This window comes from Misgurnus anguillicaudatus, chromosome 16, assembly GCF_027580225.2.
Source record: "Misgurnus anguillicaudatus chromosome 16, ASM2758022v2, whole genome shotgun sequence".
In the NCBI taxonomy this organism is placed as follows: Eukaryota; Metazoa; Chordata; class Actinopteri; order Cypriniformes; family Cobitidae; genus Misgurnus; species Misgurnus anguillicaudatus.
The window spans coordinates 8,401,919-8,424,209 of record NC_073352.2 but is presented as its reverse complement, the minus strand read 5'-3'; the positions used below and the strand labels follow the sequence as shown (position 1 = coordinate 8,424,209).

General features: G+C 39.4%; 1 long non-coding RNA gene across 1 annotated transcript; it reads right to left on the bottom strand.

The window, feature by feature from the left end:
* Window positions 1–4,366: 4,366 nt before the first annotated feature.
* On the bottom strand, window positions 4,367–6,000 carry LOC141350027 (uncharacterized). Its single transcript, XR_012357903.1, has 2 exons — window positions 5,038–6,000; window positions 4,367–4,548 (listed from the first exon to the last, which is right to left on the bottom strand). It is a non-coding gene; the product is annotated as an uncharacterized lncRNA (long non-coding RNA).
* Window positions 6,001–22,291: the final 16,291 nt, after the last annotated feature.

The following is a 22,291-nucleotide window of genomic DNA, read 5'->3' as shown; positions in this document are numbered from 1 at the left end:
TGTAAATCTAACCCTAAACTGAAGCGACAATGGTAAGAAAATAGAACAAAACAGTTGAGTAAACAATACGTGATAATCACACGAAAATAGGAATTCGTTATACTATTATGAAAAGATGCGGAAATTCATGATAATATCAAGAAAAAAGAATCAAAAAGTTACGCGACTATTTAACGGAATTTCGTGAGACTGGGCTGTTTTTTTCATGCAAATGTTTGATGAGATAACTTGTCAATGGTGGGGAAAGATTTAATTAAACATTAACAATATTCAATTTGGAAATGCAAATTTTGTCATATGTTAATTCCCATGTTATTTGTATCATCTTATCTGGTTTGCCCTATAAATCCAATTAACGCAGGTAGGTGATTTGTTATGGAAAGCATTCCATTGGATCCAAAAAACCAACAATAAATCAATGTTCATAACTGTATGTTTATTGGTTTACTCGAACATCCAATTTATTACTGGAGAGAAATATAAGCCCCCTTCGCACAAAGATTACGGAAAATAAACTGAAAATGCGGCGTTCGATTTTTGGTTCATTCACACTGCTAAAGATTTTCCGTAATTTGTGCATCCATTCACACAGGTACCGTAAAGATCCAATAAAGACATGTAACAGATTTAAAGTCCTGCACTTGGTAGTTTTTTTCCACAGCGTCTGAAGTTTGCTAATTGTCTGTTATTTCTTTGAGAAACCACACATTTGCATTTTTGTTTATGACAAGTTCATAAGGAGTGTGTGATGCTGTTCTGTCATGCTGTTGAATGATCTTAACTTTAGCATGGATAGTGATGAGCTCCCTGATCTCTGCTTTAGTTCAGTTGGCTGACATTTCTCGTTGTGAATATTGATTTGTGTTTAAATCCCTGTGTCAAAGAGTTGAACCATAACTTCTTGATGCGATGACATGCACGTTCTCGCGGCATTGTTTCTGCCTCTTCACACAGAATGCTGAGCATTCTATGAATGTTACAGCAATGTTACTAGGTCCTCTTTACAGAAGTGATCCCAGAACATTTACGGGACATGTTTGTGTCACCCTCAACAGGGCTTTGGGTTGCCACTTTAATACACATTCAAAAGAGACACCCATTCACACCAAGGCCCCCCACTCCAGTTTATTTTAATCCGCTTTACATTAACCCTCTGGGGTCCAACCATTTTGGGACACTGTCAGAGGTTCTGACATGCTCTTACATTTGGTCTTTTTTCAGTTGCTTTAAAACATAATAATGGCAAGTGTCTCATACCACTGTGTTCAGCACAAACTGGGCTAAAATATTATATGAGCTACATGTATGTACATGTTTGTATTTTTGAGAGAAAAAGGTTTATGCGTGGTTTTTAAAAAAGCAACATTTTTAAGTCACTGATATAAGTTCACAAAACCCATACTAAACATGTTTTAACAAGACTTTCCTCAACATAATCTAGTAGTCTAGAGTTTTTTCTTTAAAATGATGTGAAAATCATCCTGCCTACTCATTCACATAAACCAATATATTATTTTAGAAATTGTAAGACACTTTTTGTTTAGAGTGGCCGTATGCGAGAAGGATTGATTGACAGCTAGCAAACAAAGGCTCGCATAATGAGCTGCATAATAATGAGGCAGGAGGGAACTACAGTAAAGAATGTGAGGACAAATGGACATGTTTGTTTGAGGTTTATTAAGAAGTTAACAATATAATCAAAATAGAAATGAAGGTCAGTAGGACATTTTCAATTTATTTGGAAACAAACCCTATTAAAAAACTTAACTTGTATAAGAAACTGATAAACAACAGAGCTGTAAACTTCATGTGGCTCATGTTACCATATAACTTTATGTCCAAAGAGTGTGAATATGTTTTTCCACTTCATAGTTTTGTACTGATGAGAGAGATGCAGACCTGTAAGAGAGTTATGAACAGCTGTCAGCACAAATTGTCCACAGAAATACCCTTACATACATAACTGATGGGTAAATGATAGCACTACATTCAGATAAACTATCATAAACTAAATTAGTATCTCAAATAAACATCTGCAATGATTAGTTATATAAAAAGCTGTTTTCAGATGACTGTTTTCAGATGCCCATCCCCTTATCGTCTAGCTTCTGTTTTAAACGCGTTTCTGTAAGCGAGTATGAACTTTAAAAACACATCGCAAATGGATGTGCGCGAGCTCGCGTCTCCGTGTAAACAACGCGGAGCTCATGATAAAACGGTGTCGCGTGTAAAGCGCAATGAATGGAATGCGTTGCATGTAAACAATATCATATTACAGCAGATCCCCAGTGCAGTATTACTCAAAGTTGCCATGAAGGATACGAAAGTGAATAACTGCGTCTAACACTGTACACAGCATGTAACAATGAAATCCGCCATTACCTGCTCACGCGCATAACTTACTCGTTTGTAAACAAGCATGTAAACATGGAATCATATTACAGCACACACTTAAAAGATACAGCAGTGCAGCATTACTCAAAGTTGCCATAAAGGATATGAAAGTGAATAACTGTGTCTTAACACTGTACACAGCATGTAACAATGAAATCCGCCATTACGTGATCACGCGCGTACTCATTTATAAATAAGCATGTAAACATGGAATCATATTACAGCACACACATAAAAGATACAGCAGTGCAGCATTACTCAAAGTTGCCATGAAGGATACGAAAGTGAATAACTCTGTCTAACACTGTAACTTACAGCATGTATCAATGAAATCCGCCATTACGTGAAATCACGCGCCCTCGTTTGTAAACAATGCGAACTTTTTTTAAATCCGAAGCGTGCAGTCTGCTAATGTTGCTTATGTAGGCTGAACTGCAGAAGCCATAACATATTACATGATAGCAAATATAAATGAAGACAAATGACTTACAGTTTCTTCAGGAATAAGTTATATCCTTCTCCAATGCATCTTCCATCGTTCCTCTTCTTAGGTAATGTTAAAGATAAACGCTTCTCTTCCTCAATGTCCAGACATAAATGAAGATATTCCTCACGTGTGTGTATAAAGTTTATAATCCAAACATGCGGTAAAGTCTTTAAATCTGATAAAACATTACGCTTTGTTTATTATTGTTGGAACTGCTGTCTCTTCATTACCATGTCAACAGCCTGAGGGCGTGACCGCATTAGAGATAATGAGCTCAGCCAGGAAAAACTGTACTCTCTTTACTTCAATGCAGATTATATAAACAGGAAATATTTGTTTTTGATTATAATTAGCTTGTTTAAAAGTAGACATTTCAGGCTTTCTTTGGATATGTGTATTATGTTTGTGTGACGAGTATTCGCGGAGTTTCAACTGATTTTTGTAACGTGTTTTAAGAGACAGCTTGCGGAGACAGAAATGTCTGAATGCGCACCCTGTTTATTTTCTTTATTTGACAAACACACAAAGATCTCTTGTTATTGTGAATGTGAACTAATTAAAGAGGACCCTTCAGAGTTTCAAATGATGTCAAACACGTAAGTGTTTGATTATTAATGATGGAGTATTTTAAGTTGATTCTGCTATGATAAGGAGAAAACACGTCAAAACGCGTCCCTGCGTTTTTGGACCCCTGGGGGTTAAATCATGTGAATAGGAAATAGTTTGTGGGACTTTTTTACCCAAAACCTTTCAAAAATAAAGGTACAAGAAGAAGTTTTAAAAGTTTCTGTGGCGGTACCTTTTCAAAAAGGACATGCTGGCTTGCTGGTATACTGTTTTTTCCAGCAGGGATGGGTGTTTCAAATCACATTTTTGAGCAGTGTTTCGAAACATCTACGCTTCAGGATCTCGACACAGTGTAGAAACTTTAATGTCGCGGCAGCCATCGCTTGTTTAAATATATTTGTACAGTGATTTGCATATTTACTTACATTTCTTTTGCTGGTTATTTTTCTCATTGTTGTTTTGGTACTTATTTTATTTTTTGTTCACTGTGTATATATATATATATATATATATATATATATATATATATATATATATATATATATACACTGTAAAAAATAAATTGTTGGCTCAATGAATTATTTTTTAGTAACTAGTTCCACAGAAATTTTACGTTCACTCAATTTCTGACTCCAAAGTGTTACCTGGATTGATGTTTTTTAGTTGGCCCAAACTTGACTCAAATATAAAAAAGTATGTTTGCTCAACTAGCTTTATAGTTCATTCAACTAAAAGGTTTAATCAGTTGAATCTTTAAAAACTTACAGCAAAGACTCTGTCAATTAAAATTTAAGTATTTACTCAATGTTGTATGTGTTATTTCAATTAATATTTATTATTTGGGAATTTTTAAGAAACTTTTTAAAATTATTTATCAAATAATTTATGCTGGTGTTGTTAACAAATAATTAACTTCAGTCACATAAAAACAAAAGCTTTATTCACTTATCATACAGACTGAACATACAGAATTAAGTCTTCTCTAAATAGAGGGCATAAAACAGTCCAAAAGGCACTCCAAAGTCCGTCAGAACATCTGCAGGGCCATTTAGGAGACTTTCTTCAGCCCTCTGGTCTGCCTCTTCCACATCATCACCGCTCTGGTTTAATAAACAGAGGAATATAAACACACACACATACATAAATAACATGTTTAATATAATAAAGCTTGACGGTGAAAGATTTTATACCCTAAAATTGCCAAATTTCCCTCAGACATCACACGTAATTGAATTAAACACTATTGGGCGGTTTTCTCGGACAGGACTTATCACTGACTAAAATACTGACATCTCTTAACATATGAGTGCTATTGTTTTGTCTCAAAATGCACGCCAGTATTGTATTTTATAAGGTTTGTTTGTAAAAATGTCCCAATTATAATTAAGACGGAGTCCTAAACCCTGTCCGGTATTATCTTAACTAAAATAGCTCCACTTTAACTCGGACACATAACATAACACACACTTTAACTCGGACACATAACATAACACACTTTTATATAACTTATATGTTTACAAAAACGTCGAGTATTTGCGTCTTTGCCAATTAATATAGTCTAAAATTAACATTTATTTACAAACACTTACCTGACGTGACCTTGAGGAAACGGCTGATGACTTGTGTCGTTGTGGGAAACAGTGAGTGATTCCAGCTGTTACATGCGGAATGATCTCAGATGAAATGACCTGTGATTCAGATCCTTCCGAGTTAAGTTAAGACATTTTAAATTAAAAACTCACGCACATACTGTACATACAAACGCGCGCGCGAGCGGGTCGCGCGCACGTGCGCGCGCACACGGGTACACACACGGGTATATTTAGAAGTTTTATTTAAGATTGTTATGATATTGGGACTATTTCTCCACCCGCTCCTTAAGTTCAAATTCGCATGCAGTCCGGTTATAACAAATGTAAAAGATATGAAACATCACTCAACAGCGATATCAATTAAGTGCAATCCTAAAATATGATTTAAAACATAACCCTTTCATTGTTAAGTATGAGAAATTAAAATGAATTCAATCACGTTTAAACGCCACAGAGATATCAGAGCCAGCAGTCGATTTCTGATGCGCTTGCCGAGGCAAGGCTGCGCTGGGCGGGGTGTGAGCGCTTAAGTGTCTGTGATTTTCTGGAGCTCATATGGAGCTCATCTACGTCCGAAAGTGTCCGAGCACATTTTTAAATAGACGCTATCTTTATTAACCGACCGCATATTTAAACTTTTAGCACATACATTCACGCCTGAACAACTCTTAAAATTACATTTTGTGACCAAATAACAGTAATATTATGAGCATTTTGTTGTCAGGAAACATAGCTGTCATAAGTCCACATATTTACCTGATATGTCTTAATTAGTTCAGTCAACACTAGCCATTCTGAATGTTGACTGAATTTGAAAATAACTATTCATTTAATATTTTAAACACAGATTTATCTAGACTTAAAATAATATGTCTTCTCAACTAGCTCAAACAAAAAACTTGGTTTAACTTATATATTTTTGCCCGTCCAACATTTCATTAGTTGGATTTTTTACAGTGTATATATGTATATATATATATATATATATATATATATATATATATATATATATATATATATATATATATATCACTACTGGATTACTTTGGTGCATGTGTAAATTAACATCACCTTACTCTGAAGAGCACTTATGAGTTGAGCCATCATTTACCATCATTTTTTATCATTACACGTCCATTTTAAACTGCACTGCTTATTGCAAGATGATGAAACCTGTCACCCAATCACTTTAAGTAAATTTAGCCATGTCTTATTCATGCTTCTGAAGTCCCTCTCAAGCTAACAGAATGTTTGTTTTCTGTTAATCTTTAAATTCATCTGTCTATCTTTGACAGCAAATGTCCCAGCAAAAACTCAAGACCACAACAACTATTTTGGGAATATATAAAACATGACTAGTAGACTATTTGCACATGGCGCATGTTGTATTTTGCGCGAAACATGCTATCATTTAGTCACAAGTAGTCTATCTCTCAGCAGTACTATGGCATAGCCAATCTTAGACTCTAAATGGGGCAACCAAAAAACAAATCAGTTGTCATCTTTACTTTTCTGGTTAAAAACCCTCCAAATAGTCCATTTGTATTTTGCAGATGGGTGCCTCTGTCTAGTTGAACTAGACGGTTTCTGATATTCTCCTTGATAAAATTGCATGGATGAGGCAACTTGTAGATTGTGATATTTTTACCAAAACCATTGATCGAAATATGATTTTGGCAGAGTGCCGGAGGGGGTTTGAACCCAGGTCAACTGTGTCTGCGTGCTGATCAAATCGAGCCCTTTACCGTAAGTAAGGAGCTCTGACCACAGTATTCCAATTCAATTATCCGAGTGTTTCATCTGAACACGGCATGATTCTTGTAGTTCTGAAGGCCTGAAATATGAGCTTCCAGTCCGAGCCATCTCACGGATGAAAGATGGAATTCTCCGGGACTCGGCGATTCATCCGACGAGCCTGGCCGGAGTACTGTTGATAGCGCTGTTCAGAAAGGGATTTCAGAGCCAAGATTGTATCCCAGCAGAGTCAGGTGAACTTCAAGAGTACCCATGACCCATTTGTTCTGTTCCGAGCAATCTCTTTGATGATTCACTTTGAAGAAAAGTGACACATTTGAAACCACTCGCATGAATTTAAAGCAGTTCGGTTATGTAACATTCTCTATTTATGTCTGCCTACCACATGGGATTCCAAAGCTCAGCTTTTACACCCAAAAATTAATTGATGCTTCATGCAATACAAGGTTAGTCGCCATTTCTGACGTTCTGACAAAATCATCAGTAAGAATTCAGCACAATGCCCCGCAGGTCACAATCTATTAATCCTGGTTTAATGCATCTTTCCTCCCCCGGAGAGGGGGAGTACCACCTAAAGGCAGGACATATGAGGTAAATTGGCATTTATTAGTGTTCCCTGGCCTCTGGTCAGTATTCTGCTCATGATGCAATTGACCCAGACATTTAATTAAACTCCCCAATTAAATTCTCCTGTTGTGCTCTCGTAGGGCCAGCGCAGAGATAAGAATCCAAAATTCATGGCTTAGAAGCTGGACCATTGTGCTGGAAAACGAGTGTTTCTCTCTCCTGAGATCCTGACTGCAAACATGCCCTTTTGTGGCACACTGTTGAGTGACATTAGACCAAGCCTGGGTTTGGGGAAATGCACAGACCGCTCTGATTTTTAAATCATTTTAGATGTAATGGATGTCATCTATCTACTTTAGGATTGTCTGGTTTTGTTCACAGTTCTGCCATAAAAAATATACAGCCTACTACTTTATAAGAAAACATACTGCTTAGTTTTGATCAACGAAGGTTTATTGTAAGCTATGTACATTTTAATTGAGACAAGGACATTCAATTCTGTCAAGATATCAATGTCAGTTTTATTTATATACATTGTCAAAGTTCAAAATATGTTCCCAACCTGTTACTGGGGTGGTACCCTTTCAAAAAGTACACATTTGCACCTAAAGAGTTCAATTTATTACCTTAAACTTACATTGGTACAAAAGTTCATTATATGAGTAATACTGTGGTTGACCCCCTTTCGCCTTCAGAACTGCCTTAATTCTACGTGGCATTGATTCAACAAGGTGCTGAAAGCATTCTTTAGAAATGTTGGCTCAAATTGATAGGACAGCATCTTGCAGTTGATGGAGATTTGTGGGATGCACATCCAGGGCATGAAGCTCTCGTTCCACCACATCCCAAAGATGCTCTATCGGGTTGAGATCCGGTGACTGTGGGGGCCATTTTAGTACAGTGAACTCATTGTCATGTTCAAGAAACCAATTTGAAATTATTCGAGCTTTGTGACATGGTGCATTATCCTGCTGGAAGTATCCATCAGAGGATGAGTACATGGTAGTCATAAAGGGATTGACATGGTCAGAAACAATGCTCAGGTAGGCCGTGGCATATAAAAGACACTAAGGGGGCTAAAGTGGGCCAAAAAACATCCCCCACACGCACAGCCTCCAGTTTCTGTGTGTTATTGCTTCACAAATGCTTTGCTGCATACCTCAGTTGTTATTTCAGTCAAAGTTGCTCTTCTATCAGCTTGAATCAGTCGGCCCATTCTCCTCTGACCTCTAGCATCAACAAGGCAGCAGTGGTGTCAAAAGTATTCATATTCATTACTCAAGTAGAAGTATAGATACTAGGGTTTTAAAAGACTTTTGTAGAAGTTGAAGTATCAACTCAAGCTTTTTACTCAAGTAAAAGTGAAAAAGTACTGGTTTCAAAACTACTTAAAGTATAAAAGTAAAAGTAAATGTAAGGAAAAAAATGTCATTAGAGAAAAAAGCCTAGGCCGCACCACAGGGGCCTTCCCTATCTCCTCTAAAAAATGTTTCTAAAGGCCATAATAACTATAGTGTTATTAAAATGTTAATGTTAAAAAATTTGGGATGCACTAGGGCCAGGGGTAGGCAACGTCAGTCCTGGAGTGTCGATGTCCTGCAGATTAGCTCCAACCCTTATAAAACCTTGGTTACCTGTAGTTTCAGGTGACTTTAACCTTTATTAGTTTGTTCAAGTGTGCTTGATTAGACCTGGAGCTAAACACTGCAGGACATCGGCACTCCATGTTGCCTACCCCTGCACTAGGCTATCTGTTTCAACCACATACGGTATATGCCCATTAAAAATGAACCCATTTCAATACAATGCAAACAAATACATTAAAGCAGTGGTTCTCAAACTGGATGTCGCCAGATGGTGCCAGGGGCCCCAGTTTTATAATATTTTATGAAATACATTACTTTATTATAAATTCTGTGTAATTAAACCTCAGAAAAATAAGGCTACTAAACAAGAGCAATAAATTGTATAATTTAAAATGTTTTGTTTAATTCAAATTTTAAGTTTTAGAATATTTATGTCAATCCACTGTACACAAGGGAGGCCGCAAAAAATGTTTGATAACAACTGCATTAAAGATCCATATATGTGTACTGCTGAGCATTAACATGTGTTCCATAGAGAGGAAGATATAATGACTAGTTGCCTATAAATATTGTAATGGTGCAAAAAGTCAATCTTCAGAGCAGTGCTGGTGGCCAAACTTTTACAGTGGTGCCCTCTTTAGTTAAAAAACAACAAAATCACACAACTATAGTATGTGTGAGAATACAAATATGCTATTGTTATCATTTATAATTGTATTTTGACAGCAACACAAACTTCAATTATACAAATATGCAATTATATATTATAGCCTATATTTCCTCATCTGTACTTGTGTAGCTAATGGACTTTAGTATACTTTACTTTAGTCAGTATATATCCAAGCAATTTTGGAGAATTACTAAATGTCTTAATTGTAAGTAAATTAAAAGTCAGGTTTAAGGAAACAGCTGATGTCTATTAACAAAAGCAAAAGTTGGTATGTATGGTTATGTGTTTCATTGATTTAACACTCAAGCATTCAGCTAAGTAGGTTGTGTTAATGCAAATAAAATTTACGGCAGTTATTAGCATATACAAAACAACAATGACTTTAGCCTAGATATCTTTGCCATGCTTCAAAACGCAACGCAGCACAATGTCATTTAAGTTGAACAACTGAAGTGTCATGATATAAAGTGGTACATTGTTACACTATTTAAATCACAGAGATGAGTTGGTGTCAGCAGCCAGCTATACATTTACACAGGCTTGTGAATGTGGACTGACCTGAAAGTGATGCGCGAGTTTTATTTCGTACTTTTCCATTTGAAGACAGAATGCCGCGTTCTGTTACTGTACAAACAGATGGCGGATGATATCAAAGCATCGCGAGGGGAGACACTCTGCATGCTTTCTAATCGCTCTCGCGGTTCTTTTATGTTTCTCTGTGCAGCGCTATCGAATAAACTTTTGATCATCTGCAGTCAGCTGGGGGGCGGGGATTGCGTACAAACCAATAGGGAGTCGAAATGGTGTATGTTTATACTTCTCATCCAACCACAATCGGATTCATCTGGATGATGCAATTTATCAAGATAGGTTTTTTTTAACGATGACAAGGCGGAATGTAAAAAAAGAAAACAAGTTGAAATTAATAGAAGTAACGAGGCGATTTTTAAAATGTAAGGAGTAGAAAGTACAGATAATTGCGTGAAAATGTAAGGAGTAGAAGTAAAAAGTCGTCTGAAAAATAATTACTCAAGTAAAGTATAGATACCCAAAATATCTACTTAAGTAAGGTAACGAAGTATTTGTACTTCGTTACTTGACACCTCTGCAAGGCAGGACTGCTGCATACTGGATGTTTTTCCCTTTTCACACCATTCTTTGTAAACCCTAGAAATGGTTGTGTGGAAAAATGCCAGTAGCTAAGCAGATTGTGAAATACTCAGACTGGCCCGTCTGGCACCAACAACCATGCCACGCTCAAAATTGCTTAAATCTCCTTTCTTTCCCATTCGGACATTCAGTTTGGAGTTCAGGAGATTGTCTTGATCAGTACCACACCCCTAAATTCATTGAAGCAACTGCCATGTGATTGGTTGATTAGATAATTGCATTAATGAGAAATTGAACATGTGTTCCTAATAATCCTTTAGGTGAGTGTATATTAGTACATACTTCTTAACTTATATCAAACGTCTACATATCTAGGATATTTTAAAGGGTGACAACTACATTGGTAGCATTTAAGTTTTTTTGTAACCCATGTTGGGTAAATATTGGACCGATCACACCATTGGGTTAAAAATGTCCCAATGCTGGGTTGTTTCAAACCATAATTGGGTAAGAACAACTCAGCATTGGGTTATTTTTTACTCAGCGTTATGTATAGACAATTTTCTGACCATTTTCTGACCAAGTGTTGCACAATTAAACAACTGAGGTTGACCAATGTGCTGTACAACAAGATAAAAATGTTAAAATACAATAAAGAAACCCCATACAACAACAGCATTACTAAGGATACACTATAAAAAATGCTGGGTTATTTATTATTGGGTCAAAAGGGACGAGCCCAGCTTGCTGGGTTGTGGGTTGTTTCAACCCAAAATGCTGGGTTGTTTTAACCCATCATTGGGTCAAATATAAACATTTTCTGGGTTAATGTTAACCGAGCTGCTGGGTTCGTCCCTTTTTGACCCAATGTTGGGTTAAAAATAACCCAGCATTTTTTACAACTGTGTGTACGCCTGAAATGGGCAGATTATTCAACAGTCTAAGGGCTGCCACTGAAAAAATGCAGTCACCCCCAACATTTGACTTTGATTTAAGGGTTGCAAACTCTGACCAGAGAGTCTGAGAGTTGGGATGGGACCAGGCAATTTAGAGATAGTAAACCAATAAGTAATATTTCAATATAATTTCTATAACACACTGGCAGCCAATGTAGGGAGCGACAGGGGTGATGTGGTCCCATCTGGGTTCCGTTGTGTTCAGAGGAATGAAAGCCTTTCTATTCTTAATAATGAAGTATGTGGTGAGACTGAATGCCAGAGAGTTTTGTCACTGTCAGTGCAGTCATGTTAAATAGATGTTGCATTCACGATGCTATTTATGAATACAGTTTAGTCACAATAAACAGTTAATTAAACAGTTGCTGGCTAGAACAATAGCTGCATTACACAATCATCGTTATTTATTAGTGGTGCTTACTAAGCCCCTGACCCAAAGTGTTAAAGTAAAGTAAAATCATTTATCCTGCACTGTTTGTGCTACACATGTGAACCGTACTTTAAATCACGTGCCTTGTTATGCTGCTATTCTAAATAAATGAACCTGGAGGAAAATTAAAAAGGTGAAAAGTGAATAAACAAAGTAAATGTTGCTTGGTTAGGCAAAAATCACAGCCCAATGTATCTCCTTAGTATGTTTACAGTTTTTTTATGCAACAATTCGGTTTGAAAGGCCATCTTCCTAGGAGGAATCCTCTTCTAAAGCTGGCTCACACTAAAGCAAAAAGTTTGCTGAAGACAACCTGTCCAAGAGTATGAATTGCTGGAACTATGTCCTGTTGTCTGATGAGACAAAATTTAAACATAAACTTGTATGGCTAAGATGGTGTCCAGCATGTGGGTCGATGGCCATGCAAACCGAATTGTTGCAGTATGCGGCGTATGGCCTGGGCAATCTGACCTTCTGCCACCTGTAAGGCAATGTTAGCAGCACTCATGTGTCTGTTTTTGAAACCAGCTTCTGCACCTAAAGCATAACACAAGGACTCAACTTCTTTGATCGACCCTTGCATCTCCTTTTCTGAGTCTTGGAAAACTTCTTTATGACTCTGGCCACTTTACTGTAACTCAGTTTCAGGTTGTTACTCATCTTCTCATAGCCTAGGCCATCTTTATGGAGAGCAACAATTCTAATTCTCAAATCCTCAGAGAGTCCATTGCCATGTTCATCATCCAGTGGTCAGAATGACAGAATTGAAAGCAACAAATTTGAACAGGTCTAATACAATATATGTAACTTTGTATGGTCCTGTGAAGCAAACAGAAATATGAACATGATGAATAGGATATGTGTCTTTGCATGCTTAAATGATATACATCTATTACCACTAAGGTTGTACGTACTTCTTGCCAGCTATTTTGACAATAATTGCTATATGTTATTTTCAAAGTATAGTAAATCTATACTGTTATACACGTAGCACATTGACTACTCTAAAATATTTCCAAATTTCATTTGTATAGTATTGAGAAGATATACTAAAATAATTGCTGAAATGTGAGGGGTGTACTTACTTTTGTGAGATACTGTATGTATATTCTTTTTCTTGTCGCACATTGAGGAAACATTGCGTCCAATTAGATCTGAGCTTTAAAGGGGACATATCATGAAAATCAGACTTTTTCCATGTTTAAGTGCTATAACTGGGTGCTTCTATAAACCTAGAAAATGTAAAAAAGATCAACTCAGTAACTTAGTTTTGGTAAACCATTCTCCACAGGCATGTGAAAAATAGGTCATTGAAATTTGGCTCCCCTTGTGATGTCAGATAGGGGATAATACCAATAATCTGCACTAGCCAACCATGGCACTGATATTTAGTGCAGAGATGAGCTCATTTGCATTTTAACTCTTTCCCCGCCATTGACGAGTTATCCGCTATTATCCACCAGGTGGCAACTTCCGCAACTTATAAAACCTTGAGGTATCGCCCTGAAGCAAACAGCTGGTTGTTCGTCTAAGTCTAAGAGATCTGCATCTGATCTCTATAAAAAGTCCTTTACAAAAATGGAATTAACGTCTCAGGTTACGTATGTAACCCTAGTTCCCTGAGAAGGGAACGAGACGCTGCGTCGCCATAGCAACGCTTTGGGGAACGCCTCGGCGTGACTAATCTGAAGCACGTGTAAAACATAAACAATGATGAGATAATTGTATACTGACCGTGATGCCGTGCTGACCAGGGGTATAAGAAGGCATCCTACACAAACACACTCGCTACCCAGTGCCGAAGCAAGTGCCTGCAGGGATGCAGGGAGTATGGCATGGAGACGCAGCGTCTCGTTCCCTTCTCAGGGAACTAGGGTTACATACGTAACCTGAGACGTTCCCTTTCGAGGAACTCGAGCTGCGTCGCCATAGCAACGCTTTGGGGAACGAGATGCCCACGCTTCCATACTACCAAATGCCTGCAGCGTGTATAACTGAACACAGTCAAGGCAAAAGAACCTGGGACCCTAAAGAGGAGTCTAGGTCTAAATCATAAAATCTGACGAAGGTGAGTGGCGAAGACCAACCGGCCGCATCACATACGTCCTGGAGTGAAGCGCCTGACCCTAAGGCCTTAGAGGCAGCCATACCCCGGGTAGAGTGGGCCCTCACAGCGACGGGTGAGGGTATACCCTGATGTTCATAAGCCAGTGAGATAGCATTTACTATCCATCTGCTCAGAGTCTTCTTGGTCACCGGTAAACCTTTTTTGGGTGAACCAAAGCACACAAATAACTGCTCGGACTCCTCCACTGAGCAGTCATGTGAACATATGTATCCAGTGCTCGCACAGGACACACCAAATTCAGCTTTTCCTGGTCCTCACTCCTGAATGGGGGAGGACAAAGGGCCTGCAGAACAATGGGCCTCGGCACATTGTTCAGCACCTTAGGAACAAAACCTGGCTTTGGGTGTAGAAAAGCCTTAGCCATTCCTGGTGCAAACTCAGACCTGCAGGGGATACTGACAGGGCCTGAAGGTCCCCCACTCGCTTTAAAGAAGTAATAGCCAGAAGGAAGCCTTAAAGGCCAGAAACCTATCTGGCGAAGTCTCAAGAGGCTCGAACGGAGCCAACGAGAGCCCTCCCAGCACGACCGCTAGGTCCCAAGTGGGCACCCTGGAGCGACTAACAGGTCACAACCTACGAGTCCCACGAAGAAAGCGAGCCACTAATGGGTGTCTACCCACTGACGAGCCTTCCACAAGAGTATGGTAGGCAGAAACTGCTGCCGTTAAACCTTAATGGTGGAAGGAGTAAACTCATCAGAGAAACGCTCCTGCAGAAACCTCAGAACTACGTTGACAGGCAGTTATAACTGGGTCTGTCAGATGAGCTGAACACCAAGAGGTGAACATTTCCCACTTAAGGGAATAAAGTTGCCCCGTGGAGGGATAAACACAACCACGGGGGAAAGCATACAGACGTAGCCTCGGCCATGCCTGTACCATGGAAAACCACAGTGGGCAAAGTGTGGTGTCCTGGGATGCAAACAGATCTACCTCTGCGCATCCAAATCTTTTCCAGATGTGGTTCACCACATCTAGATGAAGTCTCCACTCCCACCGGAGATGTATGTTGTCTCGAAGGGGCATCTGCCACATTCAGGTGGCCTGGTATGTAGACTGCCCTCAGAGAGTCCAGAAGTGTATGGTAGGCAGAAACTGCTGCCACCTATATCTTAAAGGTGGAGTAAAGATATGGTCTCCACAACCTCAGTTGGTAGCATGACATTCTTCCAAAGGAGTATGGTAGGCAGAGACTGCTGCCCCCTAAACCTTAGTGTGGAAGGAGTCAACCCAGCAGAGAATTGCTCCTGCAGAAACCTCAGTACTACGTCAAGGGGCAGTTGACTGGGTCTGTCAGGTGAGCTGAACACCGAAAGGTGAATATTCTCTACTGAAGGGCATAAGCTTCCTCGTTAAGGGAGCTCTGAAGTTATCATCTGGTTCCCACAACCTCATTCGGGAGCATGAGGTCCTTCCAAAGGAGCATGGTAAGCAGAGACTGCTGCCACCTAGACCTTAAGGGTGGAAGGAGTTAAGCCAGCAGAGAATTGCTGCTGCAGAAACCTCAGTACTACATAAACAAGGCAGTTGACTGGGTTTGTATGGGGAGTTAAACACCAATAGGTGAAATATTCTCCACTTAAGGGCATAAAGCTCTCTCGAGGGGTTGTCCAGACGAGGTATGACATCCTTCCAAAGGAGTATGGTAGGCAGAAACTGCTGCCACCTAAGCCTTAAGAGTGGAAGGAATTAAGCCAGCAGAGAATTGCTCCTGCAGAAACCTCAGCACCACATAAACAGGGCAGTTAACTGGGTCTGTCAGGTGAGCTGAACACCATGAGGTGAAGTTTCTCCATGTAGTGCCTAAGCTCCTGAGGGAGCTCTGGAGTAATCATATGGTCTCCACAACCTCAGTTGGGAGCATGACATCCTTCCAAAGGAGTATGGTGGGCAGAGACTGCTGCCACCTAAACCTTAAGAGTGGAAGGAGTTAAGCCAGCAGAGAATTGCTCCTACAGAAATCTCAGCACCACATAAACAGGGCGGTTAACTGGGTTTGTCAACGAGCACAGTTTGTCCAGAGACCACAATGTCATTATCCCAAAATCAATAATGTAGTGATTTTGGCCCTCTCAGCTTTCCATACTGTACTCCAACCTGTGGGGAGTGCGTCGGGTCAGCGTCACACGCCAGTAGCGCGCACCCAAAAACAGGCCTTCGGATGGAAACCAAGGTCTTCTCCACACCACCAGAGCACGCAGGCAACAATGCGTGACTTTGATTGCAGACCTCCTTAGAAATTTATTTAAGAAACCACCAATGTGATGCCTGTCTAGACAAACACATGATGGCTCCTCAGGTCTAGAAGGAAATGGGACTCCAACCCATACCATCATCATTTCCAAGGCAATTTCAGTGCCATAGCCGATGATGAGTTTCAGCGATTTTTGACCCTTTTGGCTTTCCATAATCGCAACAACCTGTAAGGGATGTGTCTGTTCTCAGCGTAACACGCCAGCAGCGCACACCCAAAACAGTCCTAGGATAGAAACCAAGGTTTCCTCCACACCACCAGAGCACGCAGACAACGATGCGTGACTTTGATTGCAGACCGCCTGAGAGATTTATTTAAGAAACCACCGATGTGATGTCTGTCTAGACAAACACATGATGGCTCCTCCGGTCTAGAAGGAAATGGGAGTCCAACCCATACCATCATCATTTCCAAGGCAATTTCAGTGCCATAGCCTATGATGAGTTTCAGCGATTTTTGACCCTTTTGGCTTTCCATAATCGCAACAACCTGTGAGGGATGCGTCTGTTGTCAGCGTCACACATCGACAACGCGCACCCAACACAGGACCTTGGGACAGAAGCCATGGCTTTCTTCCTGTTACCAAAGCACGCAAACAACGGTGCGTGACTTTGATCATGCGAGACGGGTTTCCCCTCAGGAAAAACCCTCCCGTGTTGAAAGGAGGCATAAGCTCTAATGTAAGGAATCAGTCCTCGGATCTGATTGCATCACAATCGGTTTCAGTAACAGCATAGCACTGAGCCGCATCACTGAACGATTCCCCTCCTTTTGGAACAATAAAGTAAAGGCTGTAAGCTGTCATTTCTCATGTGGAGGTTCTACAGCCTCCTGCACAAGAATGTAGCCATGCTCCACTACTGGAGCCAGCTGTATGCAGATGAAGGTTAATGGCGGCTGCCTGTCGTACTACGCACCGAAAGGGAAGCAGGCACCCATGAATGAGGTGTGAGCTGCTTTGCTTTAATGAGAAAGTGAGTGCCACGAACGAAGACGTCACCCGCCTCAGCAGATGAGGGTCTCGAATCGTAACACACAAAATCATTATCTGACTTATGGCGCACCAGCGGCCGATCAGGAGAATTAAATGCTGTGCAGCAGCTGTACAAGCAACACACAGCATAGACACAAATTCACTGTTTGACTCATCGAACAATGACAAACAGCTCATGCAGGCTGTGACAGGCAGATACACATACATAGTCTACACATACAGGTGTAAAAAACGTATGTATATATAATACCTCCATACTGTAAAAAGAGGAGGCTTCACGTGGAAACTGCACGTTTAGCCTTAAACAGTAGGCGGATTATGAAGAGGATCCATCGGAGACAGACAGCTGAAAATATATGGCTCTCACGCAGGGCGCCTTCCCGATCCGGCGAGAGAGAGAGACTTCACGTGCAGGCGGAGATACCGCCGCCTGCACGAAATCATATGGCGACTCCCAGGAGCGCAACCGCCGCTGAAAAGCGGGATCGCAACCGCGAGCCCAAGCTTCCTAGAGAGTGAGAGACAGATGTCACGGGTGTAGGCGGGGATACCGCCGCCTGCACGCACGAGTGCAGTCACCGCTCTGCCTCGACAGAAGCGGGACCGGTTCCGCGAGCCTGAGATATCCTTCTCCAAACGCGAAGCTGGAGCGCAACACGTGCACGGGAATGAACACAGTGCACACAGCCAATATCCTCAAAAGCCAACTGTGCGTGCTGCGCTCGAAGACACATATACATGTGTATTCTTGTCTGTGATATCGCGCTGACAGGGAGATACACATACTTGAACTTCTTGAACATACTTCAGATTTATGCAAACATACACGTAGTCACTTGCTGAGGCACTAAAAGCGAGTGTGTTTGTGTAGGATGCCTTCTTATACCCCTGGTCAGCACGGCATCACGGTCAGTATACAATTATCTCATCATTGTTTATGTTTTACACGTGCTTCAGATTAGTCACGCCGAGGCGTTCCCCAAAGCGTTGCTATGGCGACGCAGCTCGAGTTCCTCGAAAGGGAACTCAGCTTTTTGCTCAAAATTTGGTGTTTTGGAAGAAACCTTCCCATATTTGAGAGGTGATAAAAAGATAACTGATAATGGTAGGATGTAACATTTTTTTTTTTTGAAAGCAGAAGGTCTGTTCTTTTATTTAATATATTGTATGTTTATATATTTAAAGAAGAACGTTTTCTGGGAGGCATTAAACTTTTGTGAAAATTGTGAAAAATGCTGGGGCAGAAAGAGTTAAAGGACAAACCCAAAAAAGGCACATTTGCTCACAGCTACAAAGTGGCAATTTTAACATGCTATTATAAATTATCTGTACAGTATTTAGAGCTAAAACTTCACATAGGGAGAACAAAAATTTATTTTACATCTTGAAAAAGTCTCAGTGGAACATTTCTCAACCAATCAGAATAAAGCATTAAATAGCCATTTGGTAAAAAAAGTCACTTGTGTCTTAAATTTGTGTTACTTTAATGTTTTCTTGCTTTGTGTGTTCTGCAGGCCAGCATTCATTAGGTGGGTGGAGAGCCCTACCTGTCTTTTGATCATACCGTCGTGTCCTAAATGCGCTTGGAAATACTCTGTCACTCTTCACAAAATAACTAGGGAATCTCCTCTAAGAGCCAGAAACTTAAAAGAGATATTTCTGGTGTAGCCAGATGATGGAGTTTTGGAGTCCACTTTCACCATGATGACAAAATCTCCTGCAGGATCAAAGCTCATGGTGCCTTATTATTTTGAGTACTTTGATTTATTTGTTTGTTGTTCTTCTTTGCTTGTATTTTTATTTTGTTTAAAACTCAAACCTTCTCATATTACCAGATTTTATTAATAAAAGAGGAAGTCTTTTGACTATGTGAAGTGCATTAAATCTGAAATAATATATTCAGAGATCATGAAGTTTTACTTTACAGCAGTTATGGGCATGGGAATCAACTTTTTTTTGTGAACGGTACAGAACGTGTTTTGATTAGTGATGTAATTATTGGCTTGAAAATAGACTACATTCATTCATTTGCTGACATGCATTGTTTAATAATATAAGCTAAGATTGGTTCCTGATTTATATGTTATTAACAGCCTGATCTCACGAGAATTCATACATATTTTACGAGTTGGCTAAATCGTTTTAATTCATATGAAGTTAATTGTGCAAAAATGTATGATTATCGCAAAAATGTATGATTATTATAAAAAACAATAACGAAACCCACCCCTAACACCAACGTAAAGGGGCAAAGGCAAATCGTACAAAAATGTACGAATGTAGTCTTACAAATTAATACGAATTAGCCCGCTTGTAAAATACGTACAAATTGCATTGAGATATCGTGGGTTGTTAAAGAAATAGTCTACTCATTTTCAATATTAAAATATGTTATTACCTTAACTAAGAATTGTTGATACATCCCTCTATCATCTGTGTGCGTGCACGTAAGCGCTGGAGCGCGCTGCGACGCTTCGATAGCATTTAGCTTAGCCCCATTCATTCAATTGTACCATTTAGAGATAAAGTTAGAAGTGACCAAACACATCAATGTTTTTCCTATTTAAGACGAGTAGTTATACAAGCAAGTTTGGTGGTACAAAATAAAACGTAGCACTTTTCTAAGCGGATTTAAAAGAGGAACTATATTTTATGGCGTAATAGCACTTTTGGGAGTACTTGGACTCGCCTGAAAAGTCCGCTCCCCTTCTCACTCTCATAATGGGAGAGGGAGGGTGTCACTGCGCTGAGTCGAAGTACTCCCAAAAGTGCTATTACGCCATAAAATATAGTTCCTCTTTTAAATCCGCTTAGAAAAGCGCTACGTTTTATTTTGTACCACCAAACTTGCTCGTATAACTACTCGTCTTAAATAGGAAAAACGTTGATGTGTTTGGTCACTTCTAACTTCATCTCTAAATGGTACCATTGAATGAATGGGGCTAAGCTAAATGCTATCGAAGCGTCGCAGCGCGCTCCAGTGCTTACGTGCACGCACACAGATGATAGAGGGATGTATCAACAGTTCTTAGTTAAGGTAATAACATATTTTAATATTGAAAATGAGTAGACTATTCCTTTAAATAACATAATTCACATAACATTACATAATATATTTAATCATGATATTTATTAATAGTAATAACATTGTCGTATTATATCATTCTATAGCACAAAAGCTAAAATGTATATAATAGCTTTGTTAAAAATACACAGAACTGATGAACTTGGAATGAATATACGTCATGCTCTTGTTTCATAACACGTTTGTTAACCACCTAATTTAAACCGCATTGCCTAATTTTGATTACTGCATTTATTATCGGTCATTATATAGTAATTATTATGGCATTACACAAAACACAACATTAAATTTAAGTGTCAATAATTCCAGACAGCCATAAATGAGGCTCTCAGCACTGTGCTTAGCAACACAAGTGTCACGAGCTGGGACTGACATTTCATTTCCTTCCCCTGCACTTTTATTCGCTGGCAGTAAAACTGCAGTGATTTATAGCAAACTTCAGTGTGCACTATTCTCCTGTGCTCCTCTGCCCGGATAACCCAAGAAGGCTAAAGGCTAAACACAATCATACTGAGCTACAAACTACTTCCTCATGAGTAAGCCAGATCTTCTTGTTTTCCAGCTAGCGTCCACGCAACACCAAAGGCAACTCGACAGATAGCAGACACAGAGCGAGAAGAAGAAAACAATCTTTTACAGATGAAAGCAACAGGGGGAGGAGTGATGGAGAACGACAGGGGGAATAAAATTGGATGGGAAGAGGATAAAGCACTTCCTTCTGTCCGCAGTGAGAAGGTTATAAAACATGGCTTCACACTGTCTGTAATGCTGCTGTTGTTTACCTACAGCAAACCCCAAACCACAGCAAAACAGATGTGTTTGTGTAATCATAAAACCCAAAGAGGAGATGATATGTGGAGACGGAAAACTCATTAATATCTTCAAATACTCATTTTACTTTGATTTGGACAATTGCTTTGAGTGAATAGCTTATGTGAACCATTATTTATTTGCCCTTGTGTGCTTCCAACCTGTTTGCTGTCCACATCTGTCGAGCAAATAAAGAAAAAACCTTCTAGTTGGCACAAATATTGTGAGGCTTCCCTTACAGGACAAAACTGTATGGTTAGACTTGATTGTATTGGTTGGACTCAGTTACGAAAGACATGAACAGTAAGAAAGGTACTTTAATCATATCCAAATCAGCTAAATAAAAATCTGTAGGATATTAGGGTCACATTTGATGCCACATTTCTTTAACTGTTCAGAAAGCCCCTTCATCCACATTTAAGCCTAACATTACTTCCTCTGTATCATTTTCCTCACAATACTGTAATTATACTTTTACAAGCCTGTACTTTAATATCATTGCTGGAAAACTGCATTATTTTCTAATATGTGACCCAGTATGTGAAAACCCAGCTAAAGTCATTTTCTAGTGATTTACTATTACATAAAATCATCCTACATAATGTAAAGTGAAAATATAGCCTTGTCATCCTTAAAGAGCACATATTATCCGATTCACGATTTCACATTTCCTTTGGTGTGTAAGTGTGTATTATCCCTGCTGAAAAAAACAATAAAACCATTACAGAAAATTCTAATGGTTTTATTGGGAATTTTATTGGTTCTAATGGAATATGGCCCAAAATACAATACAGTGTAGTGGTTTTAATGGTAAAAGCTAATGGTTCAGAACAACATATTTTGAAAAAAAGAACCACACATATGACAAGCTACATACATGTTGTGATGAACTTCGCATCGAGCGCCC